The sequence below is a fragment of the Hibiscus syriacus genome, unplaced genomic scaffold (assembly GCF_006381635.1).
Source record: "Hibiscus syriacus cultivar Baekdansim isolate YM2019G1 unplaced genomic scaffold, ASM638163v2 tig00116983_pilon, whole genome shotgun sequence".
NCBI classification, from domain to species: Eukaryota; Viridiplantae; Streptophyta; class Magnoliopsida; order Malvales; family Malvaceae; genus Hibiscus; species Hibiscus syriacus.
Window position 1 is genome coordinate 1,425,981 of NW_024063506.1, and position 18,580 is coordinate 1,444,560.

General features: G+C 33.7%; 1 long non-coding RNA gene and 1 pseudogene across 1 annotated transcript; both read right to left on the reverse strand.

Annotated features, from left to right (window-relative positions):
* Positions 1 to 4,130: 4,130 nt before the first annotated feature.
* On the reverse strand, positions 4,131 to 8,387 carry LOC120192885. The gene is made up of 3 exons (XR_005522812.1): positions 8,230 to 8,387; positions 4,951 to 4,952; positions 4,131 to 4,143 (listed from the first exon to the last, which is right to left on the reverse strand). It is a non-coding gene; the product is annotated as an uncharacterized LOC120192885 (long non-coding RNA).
* An 89-nt stretch (positions 8,388 to 8,476) lies between these two features.
* On the reverse strand, positions 8,477 to 9,269 carry LOC120192926 (annotated as a pseudogene).
* Between the last annotated feature and the right edge of the window lie 9,311 nt (positions 9,270 to 18,580).

Here is an 18,580-nt window from a genome sequence, read left to right on the forward strand (position 1 = left end):
AGTAATGAGTTCTTTAGAAACCCATATACTTCTAACGATTTTTCCATTAGAGGTTCTTCGGGAACCTCTATGATTGTAGTTTTTAAAACTTTTTCTAACAAAGTTGGATTTTGAATTTTCTCCATTTTCAAAACGTTTTGTTCAAACTTTATCAAAAGAAGCTTTAAGATCGTCAATTTGCTTTTGATGATCATCATTGACCTTTGAAAGTAAATTTTGCAAATCTGAATTTTTCTTTTCAAACTCTTCTAGTTTGATTTGCAAATCTTTGATTTTACTTTCAAAATCATTGTTGGTCTTGGATATAAGCTTATTTTCATTTTTCAATTTTGAGACATCATTTTTATATTTTAAAAATAATTTCTCATAATCTGAGGCCAACCCATTATATTCCTCTAATAACTCATCATAAGATAAATCATCTAATTCAGATGAGTTAGAGGTTACCTTAGAATCTTCCCCGAATACCATCAAGCACAAGTTTGCTACTTCTTGTTCCTCTTCATCAGAACCCTCTTCATTGCTCCATGTAGCCACATGAGCCTTGTGCTTATTCTTTGATTGACCTTTCTTTTCAATTGTGGGCAATCATATTTGACATGCCCCAACTTTTTGCATTCATAAAAAATGATAGGGTCCTTCTCTTTTGGTTCATTTTTTAGGCCTTCATTTCGTTTGAATTTTCTTCCTCGGTAAGGTCTCATCATTTTTCTGAACCGTTTGGCAAACAATGTCATTTCCTCGTCATCGTCATCGTCATCTTCATTCGAATCACTCTCATCTTTTGTGGATTTGAGAGCAACTCCAATGTTTTTCTTCTTCTCCTTCTCCTTTGGTGTCACATCAATCTTATTGAGGTCCACCTTATCTTAAAGCATCATTTCATGAGTGAGGAGGGAATCGATTAGCTCTTCAAGAGTTAAGGACTTTAGGTTCTTAGCCTCGATGATTGTAGTCTTCTTGGATTGCCATGATTTTGGAAGTGAGTAAACTAACTTCCTCACAAGCTTTTCGTTTGGAATAATCTCTCCATATGATTTGAGACCATTGATAATCGTTGAGAATCTATCCGTCATAGCTTTGATATCTTCATTTGGTTTCATCCTGAAATTTTCATAGCTATGTGTTAGAAGACTAATTTTATATTCTTTTACCTCGTCGGTGCCTTCATGAGTGACTTGTAGTTTATCCCATATTTCTTTGGTGGTTGTACAAGATGAAACTCTTCTATATTCATCTGGTCCAAGAGCACACAATATGATATGGAGGGCTTTGGAGTTGAGCTGGAACATTTTCGTCTCTCCTTCGCTCCACAATCTTGGATGAGTGAGAGGCTTGATATATCCGTCTTCTACAACATTACAAGCTCCCATGTCACTTGCTTGAATGAAATACATCATCCTATTTTTCCAATAGGCATAGTTAGCTCCATTGAAGAAAGGAGGCTTGTTGACGGGCATCGAATCGAGAAAGAAGTCAGAGTTTGAAGTGTCGGCCATTTATGACTGTGAAAATCGATGTAACTCTTCCCGGATCGACTCAAGAGGCGATTAAACCTTCAAATGAGTGAGGCTCTGATACCAATTCTTGAGTTAATCGATCGATGGAGTTGGCCAAGAGGGGGTGAATTGGCAAATAAAAATTTCGGTGGAAGCTTTACAGAAAATTGAAAAGATTTGCACAATGATTTAAAGTTGTTCGACTTTCTCAACCAAAGTCTACGTCCACTACCTTATTTGGTCGAGTGCCACTACCTTAGTCTCAACCAAAGTCTACACTAAGGATTTTCCATAAATTCACTAATTTGTCTTTCTTTTGAGGACAAAGAGTAACCTTACAAAACCCTCAAGAATTATACCACAAATTCTTGAGACACTCTCTCCCAAAGAGAATAATACAAATTTTGCAAACTTACAAGAAAATCCTCACAAGGCAAGATGTTTGCACAATTCTAGAACAAAGAAAGAACACTCGAGAATAATACAATTGAGCACAATAAGTGTTCTTGAAAGCAAAAATAAACATTGAATGAAATAGGCTTGAAAATGCTCAAACTTGAGGTTTGATGCTTTTTCTTTGATTCTCTCTTGATTCTTGTTGATTGTTTTTTTATTGATCAATGGCTTCTAAGCTTGTTTAAATACACCTTCAAATGATTTTGAACGTTGGGGATGCTTAGTGGACTCAATAGAGTCGTTTAAGTGTGAAAATAATTAATTAAATTCAGTTGGGAGCGTCAGTGCATCGATGCATACCCATGGTGCATCGGTGCATCAGTGTAAAATTCAAATATTTTGACCGTTGGACCCTTAGTGCATCGGTGCACTAAGAGTGCATTGATGCATCAAGTGCATTCGATGTTTCAAAATAGCCAGAGTGCATCGATGCATGGCTGATGCATCAAATGCATTCGATGTTTTCATAAAATCCCCAGTGCATCGATGCATGGTGTGTGCATCGAGGCATGAAATGCATTCGATGTTCAATTTATTCCATGGTGCATCGATGCATGGATTGGTGCATCGGTGTATCACTTTGAAAAATTGATTTTAGGCTTGATTTTGGTTCAAAAATACTTTGTGAAAATTGTTTCAAAAATATATTAAGTATAAAACACAATTTTACACTTTTAGTAAGGTTTGAAATTGATCTTGAAAGACTTGGAGTAATAATTTGATATTCGATTAATTAAATCGAATATACTTAGAAAATCACTTGTAAAATCTTAAAATTCTTTTAAACTTAATTTGTTATATCGAAACACCAAAAATGTTTTCAACAATATGTATTATTTCTAAGAGAGGTATAGGGATCAAATACGCAATCCAGTGTATGTGACTTTCTTAGCAACCTCTTAATATTTATCACTGGTACTGTTTACAGTACATTGTTACAAATTATTTTTAAAAGTTCAAGACCAAAGATGAATGCATAATGGTGCTTCAAATGGGTACATCTTTCACTCAATCTTTTAGGTTTTAAGATATCTTTTCATTTATTATTTCTAATTAACTGTTACATTTTAATGTGTAGGCCAGTCACATTCTATACTTGAGGTTAAAGAGTTGTTTCAAGAATTGAGAAACATGAATAAACAAGGCTAAAACTATATTGCTAAAACCATGATAGAGAAATGACTTCGATCGTTTATTAGGGGTAGATGATATGATTCCATGACAATGAACTTGGTTGAGACAATCAATTCATCACTTAAGGGAGTATGACATTAACCTATGACTTTTATTGTCAAATCGACATATTATCGGCTGACAACCCTATTTGCAAACTTGGAAAAGTAAGCAGTTGACTGGAAGACAGGTGGCCATATAGTCCACCAAGACCTTTACACAAAATTACAAACTTTTATGCATCATTCAAATGCGACAAATGTGACACGTGTAGGGGTGTTCGCTGTTTGGTTAAAATCGAATTAACCGATCGAACCAAAATTTCGGTCTGTTAATCGACCAGTTAATTTTGGGTTCAGTCGGTTAACGGTTAATGATTTGTTTTTAGATTTGGTTAATTCGGTTCAAAATCGATTAATTAACCAAAATTATTAAATATTTAATATATTATATATATTATTTAGCTTTAAGGGTGTTTAAACTCGGGTTTTACCGAATTAATAGACCAAATTAACTAAAAAATATATAATATATAATATATAATATTTATTTATAAATTTCGATTAATTCGGTTAATCGATCAATTTGGTTAATTCGGTTAAATTTTTTAGAAAACTTTCAGTTCAGTTAACGGTTAATGAAGAAAAAATTTGGTTAATGGAATTTGGGTAATTTGGTTCGGTTCGGTCGGTTAACATAATTACCCATTTGAACACCCCTGACACGTGTATATCGCGAACAAAAAAAAAATCGTGTTTTAGAATATTCGATGTGATTGAAAGGCATAAAGCACAACACTATGTGGTTAATCTATGAGAAATAACTTGCGACTACGGAGTATTCCAAATATTCATATACCCTCGTGCACACGTCATTGCTACTTGTTCTTTTGTACAGATTCAATACATATAATTCATTGATCCGGTATACTTATTTGAAATCGTATACAATATTTATCAATAAGAGTTTCCTCCCATTGGAAATGAAAGGGATCCGAACAAAGTTGATGATGAACCTACAATACGATCAGATTTTGCACTACGACATGAAAAAAAGGGACCGTACACGATTAATGTAGATTTACTATGATGAGGATTTGGTTGAATATTAAGAAAGAACCTGACAGGCAAAGCTATGCACTATCTGTAGGAATGTTGGAACATAAAGAACAAATGTCCTAATCGATCGCACCCTCGTATCGATTAATTATGCTTTTTCATTGTACTATTTTTGTAATTAACAAAATATATTCGTTAGTTTTAATTTCCTTTTGTTTTGAACCATTTTTCAACGCGATTTTTACACCACTTAGAATATCTTGTATGTGTTGATACTAGACTTAATTGAAACATAAGTACCAATACTACGCCTTTAATCTTATAAATTAAGAAAAATTTTTGATTAATTTTTCGAGAATGCTTCCCGAACATGCCTATCAAGCCATGTTAGCCTTTTCTTCGGGCACAAAACCAAGGTTTGGAACCATTTTGAACACGATTTTTACCTCATTTACAATGTTTTGTATATGTCGATATTACCCTCAACTGAAAGATAAGTTACAATACTACGCCTCTAATCGTAGAAATTACGAAAAATTTAAGATTAACTATCCAAAAAAAAACCCTCGAATATGCATATCAAACCATTTTAGTTTTTTTTCATGCACAAAACAAGCTTTGGAACCATTTTCAACATGATTTTTAACATGCTTACAATATCACGTATGTGTCGATATTAACCTCAATTGAAAGATAAATTCTAATATTACGCCTCTAATCTTATAAACTACGAAAAAAAATTTAGATTAACTACCCGAAAATACTACTCGAACATGCCTATAAACACTTGTTATGTGGGCTGGAAATGTATACAAGGTTTGTTAAATACTACCCGTGATAAATTGCTGAAACGTTTCAATTTCTCGTGTACCTTACATTTTGTGGAACATGAGGTCGTTTAACCTAATATTAAATTGTATTCTCTAAAAAGTGTTTCCACGTTGGAAGAGTCTCGTGGGTTGTGAAATGTGAGGTCTTTACACGCATTCTGTAGGATGCGAGGTGGTCCTACGTGTATAGTTTGAGGAGATTTTTTTAATTAATATTGTTTGGGGTTATTTGTCTAATAAATGAATTTTGAGGTTTTCTTTAAATAAAAAAGCCTTTCATTTGAGCATCCACTATTTCATATATGTTTTTTTAGGATAAATTAAATTAGTGCTACTAAATTTTTAAGATACTTTCAATTTGACCGCTGAATTGCTAAATTTGTACTGGAGTGATTGAATTTTTAAATCAATTTTATTACTGTAGTTACCATTGAAAAGAGATAATGTGGCACGTTAAAAATCTCAAATTTCTTTCAAATTGTCATTCATTATTCTTCCTTTTGTTGTAGTTTTTTCATCATTTTGAGGTTTCTTTGATTGAAAAGATAATCGAATTATTCCTCCTGTTCGTCTCTTTCATTCCTTCTTTTTAAACTTGTCTAAATATCTTTTAATTTTTTTCAATTCTTAATCGAAACTAAACTATAATGGTATGATATGTCACTAACGTCTAATCAATTTAAAATAAAACTTCAGAAAATCGAGGTGAATAATTTTTCTTTCCTCTTCGTTTTCTGTACTTCCTTATTTATTTCTATATTATTTACCTGCTGCTATTTATGATTGTGATTGTGAAAGAACGTCATAATGTTATTTTATCCAAGCGGTGGCTGCCATTTGTATATCACACGTAAACTATAAGTTTTAGAAGGTTGGTGATTATAATACAAAATTTAAAAGTTTGGTAACAAAAATAATAATACCCTAAAAGTTCAATGATAATGTAATTTACCATTTTTTTTATAAATGAAGTGGTTAAAATTTACATTGAGAGGGAGTTGGAGAACAGAAAAGAAAAGAATGGATTATCCCTATGATTGGTCTAACTAGCATTACAAGAAAACAGTGGACCTGATTAACTGGTTGACTTCGAGTGTCTGTGAAGCAGATGTATGTGACCGCGTTTCAAGAGCCAGCTGTCCCAAAAAACGACAAGGACCTTAATGCTGTATTTTCCAAACCGAACCTTAGGGCCCAATTGGGGTCTACCCTGACCTACGCCCGACTGAGGCACATATTTTCCACGTGATCTCCTCGTCAAGCACTCAAAACATAATGATTCCCACCCCCTCCCCTTTAAATTTTATTACTAATTAATTCCTTAATATATTAATATTTTTAATTTTACCACGTGATCACTGATGTAGTTGTGATAATGACTGTGATGCTTCCACGTGTTAAATTAGAATAATCGTTAAGTATAAAATAAGTGCCAAAGTTATACAACTTCTTCATAATAGATGTTCAAACGTTTTTTTTTAATCATCTAGGTGCCTAATTTTATAATTGTTATTATTTTAGGTGTTCAGAATATAACAGTCGTTAATAAATTTCGTTAAGCAACACTTGTCAAATTTTCGTAATTTTAAAAGGTTTTTAAAAAGTTAAAAATAATTATATTTATAAAAACACCAATTTTTCTAAAATTATAAAAAATCCTCAAACCCCTAAAAATCTAAATTCAAATCCTTAACCCTAATTTCCCTTATTGGTCATGGTCGTTGTCGTCGACGCTTCCCTTGCCATCTCCCTGGTCATTCGTTATCTCACTTACTGTCAAACGCATCGTTGGATCGCTTAGGTGTCATGAATTTGGGGTTTGAGTTTGCTGGAGACGAAGTTTTGGGTCGCGATTTTGATGTTTCCTTTGTCGGAGACGCGACGTTTATGGTTAGGTTTGGCTTGTCGCAGGGTGGAGATTTTGGCGGAGGCCTGTTTGACGTCAAACGACGATAGCAGCGTGGGTTTAGGGATTGAAATTAGAGTTTTTAAAGTTTGAGATTTTTAAAAAAGTTTTTTTTCAAATTTTTTGGGTTTTTTAATATATAAGTTTTTTCTTATTTAATTAAAATTTTTAAAATTATCAGTTCGTGACACATGTCACTTAAGATGGAATTTAACGGCCGTCACAGCTCGAGCACCTAAAGTGATAATATTTGTGATGTTAGATATTTGGATAATTCAAAAAAAAAAAGTTTGAGTACCTATATGAGAAAAATAGTATAGTTTTAAAATTCCGCCATTGAATAAAATGGCTGGCGTGCAAGTTGAACAGAGTAACAAGCAAAGCCTGTATAGATCAGGCCGTACTTCCAGGCCCTAAACCATTTCAGTTTGTAGCTAAGATACCAGACCCATCACTCCATTCTTAACAAAATCCTCTCCAACCTTTTCCGCTAAAATCTTCAGAAACAACCGAACTTCATCATTGAGATGCATAGGGATGATTTGGATTTAAACGATCCAATTTTATAAAATTAATTTTCTAAAATCTGAAATAAAAAATAATTATATTTAAGTTAGTTTGAATTCATATTAATATAAATCAGACTAATATTTTATTGATTTGGATTGATATTTTTCTGGATCTCGAATTGGAAGTTTCTTATTTTACAAGACAACACCACTTCTATGGCCCTTGTTACATTGTCTGTCACTTTCCCTTTCCCCATGTACAGACCAGGAAGTTCAATTAACTCAATTAACTCAATGCTTCCTATTGATGTGGAAAGTCCACATGTGATGTCACATAATTAAAAAATATTTTTAAACTATTTTTAAATATATTTCCATGTATGTATATATAATTAATTATAATTATAGTTTACTCTAAAAACAATATTTTGGTGAAATGACATCACATGGACTTATCAAATCAGAATGAAACAACAATTAGTCAACTAATAGTTTTCAACGTTTTCATTTTCTTTTCAACAATTTGAGATGTAATATGTTAACAAAACAATGCTCGAAACCCCCCAATGGATCAACAAATAGAATTCCAACATTTCAATGCACAACGATGGTCATGTTGCAACAAGGCAAAGTAAAAGACACTAAAAACAACAACAAATAGAAGAGGCTGATGGATGAAAGAGCTAAACACGCCCAAACGCAGCCGTGAGTCTCTGGATATCCTTACCACACATATCGGGATTTTGTAAAGGCTGCTCATGATTTTGGCTTTGACCCCACACAGTGCTTGACGATGACGATGAATTCAAGAAATATGGTTCTGATTTTATCTCCATGTTGTACAAAGATTGTGGCGTTTGATTTTGCAAAGCAGCCACCATTAGCAAAGGGTTATTGAGATATTCACTCCATTTGGGTTCTTCCGCTTGGTTTTCCATTAATCCCCAAGAGAAACCGCTGTTCCCAAAGCAGGATGCGTGGGTTACCGCCATTGAAGGACTGTCGGAGATGAATGCGCTTGTCAATGGTGGGAGAAGGGTTGACATCATCGAGTTCGAAGAAAACTCGGTGTCGGTACCGAAAGCTTTGCTGGTTTGGGTGAACCAGTGAGTCGGGTTCGAGTTAGATGGCTGCATTTGAAAATGACCCACTCGATTGTGTAGGAACAAACAAGGTTCTGTTCATTAGATGTGGGTTGAATCTTGTTGCCGTCTTCACCATCTTCAACCTCTGATAATGGCTTGTGCGTGACAGGGTCGATTCCTCTCTGCTTAAACTTCTTCTTCAAGCAAGTCCATAGATTCTTGATTTCATTGTCGGTTCTCCCAGGCAATTGTCCAGGTATTTGGGACGACCTGAAGAAGATGAAGACAATTCTTACAGAGTTAATCAATCAAAAAGAGAAAAAAACACTAATAATAATAATTATACCGATTCCCCAGTACTGCATGAAGTTCAATTATGAGATCTTCTTCTTCTTGAGAGAATGTGCCTCTCTTTAAATCAGGCCTCAAGTAATTGATCCACCTTAATTTGCAACTCCTTCCACACCTCTGCAGACCTGCAAAATTGTTCATATTTTAGCAGCAGTTCATCAATACATGCCTATAATTGCATAAGAAAAATACCAGCTTGTTTAGGGATGGAACTCCAGCAACCATGGCCGTACTTGGTAATATACGCTAAGAGCTTTTCGTCTTCTTCAGGGGACCAAAGATCTTTTTCTCAGCTTCTGCTTGTAACAGCATGAGTGCCTCCCCATTTCGAAACCGACCAAATTACAATGAGTTAAAAGACTTGAGACCAGACCCTTCACTGATTCCTAGGTGAAATTGTCAGGAATCAAACAATGTATAAAAAGAAGAATAACAGAGGGTTTGTTTGAATTACAATATAAGAGGAGGTTTGAACTTGAAGAAAGAAAAGTCGCATTCAGTAAGTGTTCATAGTTTCTCTCTGTCGACCCTTCTTCCCTTCCCCACCTCTTTATTTATTTCGATTTTTTTTCATAGTTGAGTTAATAACACGAGTTGCATGTGTCTCATCAAAAGTCTTTGAGAAATGATGCTTTTGCAGGGATGGTGGGACACTCTCCTTTTCCTGGTAATTCTTCTAGATCATCATCACTTTCAAAAGCTTCATCGTTACCCTATAAAGAACGATTATGATTTGTTCATGTTTAGAAATTAACAAATTCTCTGATGAGTTCCATTCAACGGTATAGATTTAGCTTGCACCAACACATTTTCCCTTTTATGTAAAAATGCTTGCCTCACAGGGCAACGACCAGAATCCAGAAACAGAGCAAAACTTGTTATCTTCTTCATACATGCATATATACACGTATGTTCATACGTACTGCTAAAGATGACTACGTAGTTTTGTATTTTTTTTTATCAAATCAGCCAAATAAAATTTTCAGTATCATACATAAACCGCGGCAAAAGTTTCTATATAATGTTATAGGGAGTGTTTAATTCCCAAACTAAAGTGTTCATCCGATTAATTCTCCAAAATGGGGTGTTTTCTACAGTAGATTTGGGATCTCTCGGCGTGGGTTAACCAGATTTTTTGGTGGGATCTACCGGCGTCTTCAGGATGTTGGATTGTTTGTATTTTCTACGGTAGATTTGGGATCTCTCGGCGTCTTCAGGGTGGACCAGATTTTTTTTACTCTTGCTTGGATCTCTAGGCGTCTTTAGTTGAAATCCATGAAAAAATTTGGCCTTTTTACACAAATATCACCTTAACATAAATTAATTACTTGTTAGACACTGTTTAAGAATATTTTACAGATCAAGCAAAATTTTAAATACTTTTTATAAAATTAATCATATTTTGTTAGTATTTTATTTAATTATTGTATTATTTAATTTTTTTATTATTTTATTTAATTATTTTATTTTTTCACAGTTATAAAATAGAAAATGGTCCTTGAATAATTATATTCGGATTTCTCGACTTTTAAACTTTTCTCTCGACTATAAATACGCTCTCAACACATGGATATCTAAGTAATTTTGTATTTTTTTTATCAAATCAGCCAAATAAAATTTTCAGTATCATACTTTTGCCGCGGTTGCCCTATAACATTATATGGGAACTTTTGCCTATAAACCGCTATAGCCTTCGTTTTCTACTATAATTTCACTAAATTTATTGTTTTGTAAAGGTATATTTTCGATCCACGGACCAACCTTTTTTCGTAATGTTATTAAAATCGGATCGGATCGGTCAGTTCGACCGGTTGAACCGTGAACCGGTGGCCTGTCCGGTCCGGTTAACTCTCAAAACCGGATTAGTACAGAACCGATAAAGAACCGGAAAAACCAGCTGAAAATCGGGGTGAATCGGCTTTAAACCGACAAAACCGGTTTGAACCGCCGATTCACTTTTTTCTTAAAAAAATTAAACCAAACAACGTCGTTTGTTCAACGAGCCGAGTCAAATTCGAGTATTGCTGAGCTCGACTCGAACTCAAAAACTTTAAAAGTAAGCTCAACTCGACTAAAAAACTCACGAGCTAAAAATTATCAACTCGAAATATAATATTAAAACTTGAAATCGAAAAGGCTCGAACTCAAAAAAAAATTTAGAAGTTCGATTAAAGCCTAAAATTTGAGCTCAATTGAAGCCTAAAATTTGAGCTCAATTGAAGCGAAAGAATAGTTCGCTTTGTGCTCACCAAAAGGCTCCATGATTTTGAATGTCAAATTACCTCTATTATTTATAGAAGTAAGTTGGGATGCTCTTCTATGTTTCTTAGCCATGTGAGATTGTTTTGTTCTCATATTTTTACTCTTTAAACTTTTGGGATACTCTTCTATGTTTCTTAGCCATGTGGGATTGTTTTTTTTTTAAAACAATTAAACTAAAAAACATCATTTGTTATGATTTTTTTAAACCCTAATTTTATTTTTTTTGATTATAGTTATATAATTATATTTTTTATTTAATATGTTTTACCTTAAATATTATGTTGTAGTTGATTTAAATCATTTTGTTTCACTTGATTTTATGGTTTTTCATTTATACATGTTATGACTTGTGATATTTTTATACATTTTAATATTGTAAACTTAAAAAAGTGTTACAGATATATTAATATTGCTTTGAATATTATGTAAAATTAAAAAAAAAATTATTTTATATAAAATCCGGGTCAACCGCTGTTGAACCCGGTTGAATCAGTGAACCAGTACCTTCATCGGTTCAATGTTCGGTCCGATTTTGAAAACATTGTTTTTGCCTCTTGCACAATTTGACCAATTACTTGCAAAGCATTTGATTATTGGCGGCAGGGCAAATCACGACTGTATTTTTCTGAAAGGGTCCCATGCAGGAGATTAAAGCTCGGGATCGACGACTGATATCGTCTGGTCGACAAGAAAAGGGTATCATCTGGCTGATCAGACGGGTGAAAACAAGTTGATGGAGTCGATTCGTGTGCATCCATGGCCCATTATATGCAACGTCTGCATCTGCCACAATTGTGTGTGGATAAGAGATCTATACGCCATCTTTTATTGGGTCCCAAAAATATAGCTAAATCATGCAATGAAGATGATGATTAATTACCCATTTCTCTCATTTCATTGATTATTATCATTCATGATATTCGATTTTCTTTTTAAAACTTGTAAATATAATTATAAATATCCTATCAATTATAACTATATATGATAAATATTTATTATAGTTATAAAACACGATCAAATTTATAATTAAAATATATTCACTATAACCATACAAAATAATTAAGGGTAAACTATACCAATGACCATCTAACTATAATCCATTTTTATTTTGACCATCATTTTTAAATTTTTTATCAATGAGGTCACCCGACTATTTAAAGTCATTCAATCAGGTCACTTGCCGTTAACATTTAACGGAAGTGCTGAGGTGACAATTAATAAAATTTATATAATTACACATTTGGTCACTGCTACTTATATATTCTATCAATTTGGTTCTAATTTTAATATATTAAAATTAATTTAATTTTCAAATTAGATCATGTCACGTGTCACTAGTACTAAATATCATGGCACACGTTGCCACCCGACTAAAGGATATAATTTATTTTAATTTAATAGATTTATTTTTCATCAATAATAAGATAGCGCGTGTCACCCTTTGAGGGAAATAAAATTAAAACTATTAAAATAAGGGAGTGTGGGAATCAAACCTTCCAACCATTGATCCAAGCAGATTATTTTGTTTGTGATAGACTACATATGGTATATATATATTTTTTGAACATAAGCGGCCATCTTTATTAAGAAGAGCAAACAAAACAAATGTCCAAAAATTAAAACACTCCACGAACCAACAAAAGCAAGTGGAGCACAACTGTCGAAAATTAAAGCAATAAAAATAACAGGTGAGAACACCAAAGTAGAAAAGAAAACTCTGGAGAACTAATCACTGGCCGATCATTTTCCTTGCATCACCCCCCCCCCCAAAAAAAACGATTTGAATGTCCAAAGCAAGGAAACGAGAAAGCAAGCATGAAGCATGAAACATGAAGCATGAAACATGAAGCATGAAGCATGAAGCATGAAGCATGAAGCCCAGCATCAAAACCCCCACGAAAGCCATCAAGGGGGTCGGTCCACCTTCTATCTTCATCTACTTGTCTCTGAACCACCAGGGGAGCTTCTTCTATCCAATATCTGTCGCTCGGTCCCGAGTCTGACTCAACCGCCAACAAATGAGCCGCTGTTTTTCCATAATGAGGTATGTAACTGAATCTGCATCTTTGAAAGGTTTTTGCTTTCTGTTTCACCTCCCACACCAAAGCACTGATCTCAGATTGATCTGGTTTACCAGAACAGAGTTTCTCCACCATTGTTCGAGTGTCGCCCTCAACTACTAAGTTCGGGAAACCCAACTCAGCCGCTAGTTCCACCGCATGGACCATCGCCTTTGCCTCTGCCAAAAATGCTGAGGTTATTCTCTCATTTTTCCTTCGACATGCACCAAGTAGATGTCCTTCATTATCACGAAAAATAATCCCTGACCACACATTTTGTTGTGCACATGAAAATTTGGCATCGAAATTTACCTTTACAAAAGAGAAGCTCGGAGGCATCCACATGGCAGGTGCATGGGAAGCATGATTGGGGATACTGTTATGCACAGTGGAGAAATCTTGACACTGGGATCGAACAAAGGTAATAAACTCTGCACAGTAGTGATTTTCCCATCATGATAATATTTATTACGTGTATACCAAAGCCCCCAAATGATTACTATAATTTTAACATGTTTAGAGGAATCAGGGCCGCCTAAGGCCCCAAGTTTGAAGGGATTTATTTTTAAAAATATTGTTAAGTTTAATAATTAAAAAATATTTTTAAACGTATTTTTTTATTTTAAACACTCAAAAGTATGGTAATTCAGTTAGCTCCAATAATTAAAAAATATTGTTAAACATCATTTTTTATTAAAAAACTCGAAAATATGGTGATCTAATGGGTCTCATTTTAATGATTGGAAGGTAAATTAAGTATGAGCCCATCATGATAATATTTATTACGTGTATACCAAAGCCCCCAAATGATTACTATAATTTTAACATGTTTAGAGGAATCAGGGCCGCCTAAGGCCCCAAGTTTGAAGGGGTCTATTTTTAAAAATATTGTTAAGTTTAATAATTAAAAAATATTTTTAAACGTATTTTTTTATTTTAAACACTCGAAAGTATGGTAATTCAGTTAGCTCCAATAATTAAAAAATATTGTTAAACATCATTTTTTATTAAAAAAATCGAAAATATGGTGATCTAATGGGTCTCATTTTAATGATTGGAAGGGAAATTAAGTATGAGCCATCACTTATCTTCTTGTCATCACCTCCTGATCTAAAGCCCTTAAAATGTCAGGACCGGGCTGAGAAGAATTATACTGCTGGAACAACAAAAGCAACCACTCCACAACATCCGAACTAGAGGGATTAGTAGGCCAAGAATAATACAGTTGAGACTACACTAAGCGGGCTAGCGTACAATCTCTAAATATATGAATCCCCGATTCCATAATATTACCACACCTGTCATAATACGGATTATTGGCAACTCTTTTGATGTGTAAATTAAACATTGAAGGGATAAAATTCTTAGCAAATTTCCAGGCTTGGATTCAAAATTTTCGTTGACAAGCTACAGCCCATATGTAATGGAACATGACCTTTTTCAAATTGGAAATATCGCCCCCTCCAAGTAGTAGCCTATATCCGTTTCTCACACTATAATCACCCGATTTCTCACTATTCTAGACTCTACAATCAGCCTGATCAAATCTTCAAAGTGGCAAACCAAGGATCGGATTCGCCTCCTTCTCAACAAACACTTCTCGAACCAACTCCATATTCCACGACCTAGACTCGACATTAATAAAATTAGAGATAAGCTTGATAGTATTTACTCTTGTGGATTCAATACAACGTAAAATTTGCATCGGCAACGAGCAATCATTCCAAATTGAGAAGGAATGCCCATTCCGTACCTTCTATCTCAAGCCCTTGTGGAGAAGTGTAACACCCATTTCTCGTATACGTTTCCGTACACGAGTCATAGATGTCACATGACTTTTGAAACATTCTCTATATTTGAAAAGATCAATAAAATTTTTCGTTTTCTTTAAATAAAACCATTTAATAAGATATTAAACAGTTCTAATCTGATTAGTAATATTAATTCATGATATCCATATTTAAAATCAATATAAAACGGTCAAGTTAATCTATTACAAACCAGTTTCCAAAATATTAAAATAGAGCTAATAGGACATTCGTAAGTACATGCCACTAAACTAAGTCAAAAATTACATCATAGGATGTCTTACTGATATTGCAGTATATTCCTTGATGCTTGGAGTTGCTCGATACTCTTTACTTCTAATCTATGCTTTTACCTAAGCGTGAAACCAAAACACGCTAAGTATTTACTTAGTGAGGCATAATAATGTAAGATAAATTATACTTAAATATAAGCATATTCCAAATTATCAAAATACAAATGAAAACCGTATAATTCAAATCAATACATCAAATAGGCTTGGCGAACCAATCTTCAATCAAATAACATGATAACTATCTTTAGTATGCATAGCATACCTTTCAATCAGTATTTTCTAATTTATCCCTTGTTTGCCCAATATATGATGAATGAAAATACATGGTACATGAGTTGCACCTAAATGCCTTAAATAAAACATAAGTATATCATATCTATCAAAATATGTTGTTGTCATAACATTATAAGTTCTCTAGGGTGCACACGTAGTGCCAATATGGTCGTTCATAAACACATTATGAATTCCGTGGGTTGCACACTTAGTGTCAATACGTAAATTCATAAACTCATTATGAATTTCTTAAGTTGTACATACAGTGCCAATACGGAAATTCATAAACTTATTATGAATTTCTTAAGTTGCACACAGTGCCAATACGGAAATTCATAAACTTATTATGAATTTCTTAAGTTGCAGGCACATTGCCAATACAGAAATTCATAAACTTATTATGATTTTCTTAAGTTGCACACACACAGTGCAAATATGGAAATTCATAAACTTATTATGAATTTCTTAAGTTGCACACACAGTGCCAATACGGAAATTCATAAATTTATTATGAATTTCTTAAGTTACACACATAGTGCCAATACGAAAATTTATAAACTTATTATGAATTTCTTAAGTTGCACATACAATGCCAATACATACATTAAGCAAAATGCATTTGTGGCTATCATAACATATAAGTACATAATAAATGCACTCACCTGTTATGCCTCGTTAGTATGCTTTGAGGATGTCGAGCTATTCGACAACTTTATCTTTGTCATTTTTCTTGCTTGACTCGGGAGCTTGATTATGATCTATACAAGCATCCATTAAGTACACATACCATACCAATGTTAGTATACTCTCTAACATTTATACTTTTAATAATACTCAAAAGTACTATAATATTCAATTTCTATCAAAATTCTCCCTATTTTAATTTTCCAGACTCAAAAGTACCATTTTTGTATTCTGGAATCCATGGTATCGATACCTTCTTCATAGTATCGATACTAATTGCATCAGTATCAATACTGTTCATCATATTTTCCCAAATTTAAACCTATAGTATCGATACTGGTCTTCCAGTAGCGATATCTTTACCCAAATTTTCCATTTTCAGCTCGATTTTTACCCAAATTTGGTCAAAATCCCTTATTTTTACCTCCAACAATACTATTAAACTCTTCTTTATTTATCCCAACTAACTTTTCTTAATTTAGCTTCTTATAACATCTAAAATCTCCAAAGAACATCTCAAACCAAGAATCATACCACTTTTTCTAACATGTTTTTAATCACATCCAAGGTTTTTGATCTCTTATTTACTTCTTTGACAAGTCAAATATACTAGTAAATATCAATAAAAACTCATATTCCAACATATCATTCAAAAACCAATTTCTTTCAATCTCTAATATTTCACTAATTACTTTGTTTTAAACATCCTTTAATTTTCCTTAAGCCTCTATATTACTTAAGGTTTCAAAACTTGTCCATAAAATAAAGAATAAACTAACTCAAAGAAAACTTACCTTGACTATGGGGAGAGCACGTGAACACGGGAAGAAGAAGAAGAGATGACTTTGTTTTGTTTTAACTTTCCCCTTCTTAAATCCCTAATAAATACGAATTTTAAATTCGTTTCTCCTTAAAAGACCAAAATACCCTCTTTATTCATCCATTGTTACTAATTGGTCTTAAACACTATTTCCAAATCATTTTTTATACTTTACCATTTATTCAAATTAATCATCCAATTTTAAATCTTTTCAATAAAATCACTGACATGATATTTGAGGTATTACAAGAAGACCCTTCGTACTCCAGATACTTTGCAAGATGTAAGATACTGATGATCCCAAATTAGAGTTAAAAAATCCCTATTAGCATAATATTTCCCTCATAAGCACCCTGCTAACTAAAGAAGAGGGATTTTTCATCAAACGCCAGCCTTGCTTTGCTAGCAAGGCAATATTAAACTTGTTCATCTCTCGAAACTTGATGCCCCCATTCTCCTTTAACTAACACAGTGCCTCCCAAGTACACCAATGTATACCCCTTTTAGTTTTAGACCTTTGCCATCAGTAGCGTGCCATCAATCCATTCATTTCAGTTAAAGAGTCTTCGGTAATAAAAAACAATTCATTGTGAAGAATGGTAGTGCTTGGAGAACCGATTTTATAAATACCTCCTTACTGCCATGAGAGAGAACACGAGTGCACCAATTCTGGATGCGCGACCAAAATCTATCCGTAAGATGTATAAATGCCTCATTTTTTTCCTTCCCACAAGCGGCAGTAACCTCAAATATCTTTCTGGAGTGGATTCATTCTTGACTTCCAAATTACGTCGACAATCATTCTTATTATCATCATGAAAGTCGAGCTGAAAAAATTATAGACTTGTCAAAATTTATTAGCTACCCCGAGCTACCTCTATACGTCTTCAGAATATCCTTTATTATCCGAACAGTAGTCACGCATACTTCACCAAATATGAGATAGTCATCAGCAAATAATAGATGGGAAATTCGAGGTGCAAACCTATTCAACCTTACGCCCACAAAACTCCCTAGATCATATGCCCTACGAAACAAAACAGACAGTCATTCACTATATATAAGGAATAAATATAGACTCAACAGATCACCTTGACGCAATCCCCGTTGAGGCTCAAATCTTTCCCCCACTAAACCATTAAGGACAACGGAATACGAAACAGAACTCACACAAGCCTGAATTATTCAAAGAGAAAATAACTTCAGTGACCGAAAATGATTTATAATATACGATTTTAACCAATTTTTTTTGGATTTGTAAAAATAACCAACAAAATCGCAACGCGAACTCCTATTTCGCAACATAGTTTCCAAATTCGCGTTGTATTCACAACGCGAACATGAAAATTTTCGCAAATCGAATTTCGTTTTCGCAATACTAATTACCGATATAGGTAAACACAACTATCGCAACGCGAATTTCGGTTTCACAACGCGAATTTCGCAAATCGAATTCGCTAATTTCACAACTTAATTACCGATATAGGTAAACACGGTAGAAAAATCCGGTCAA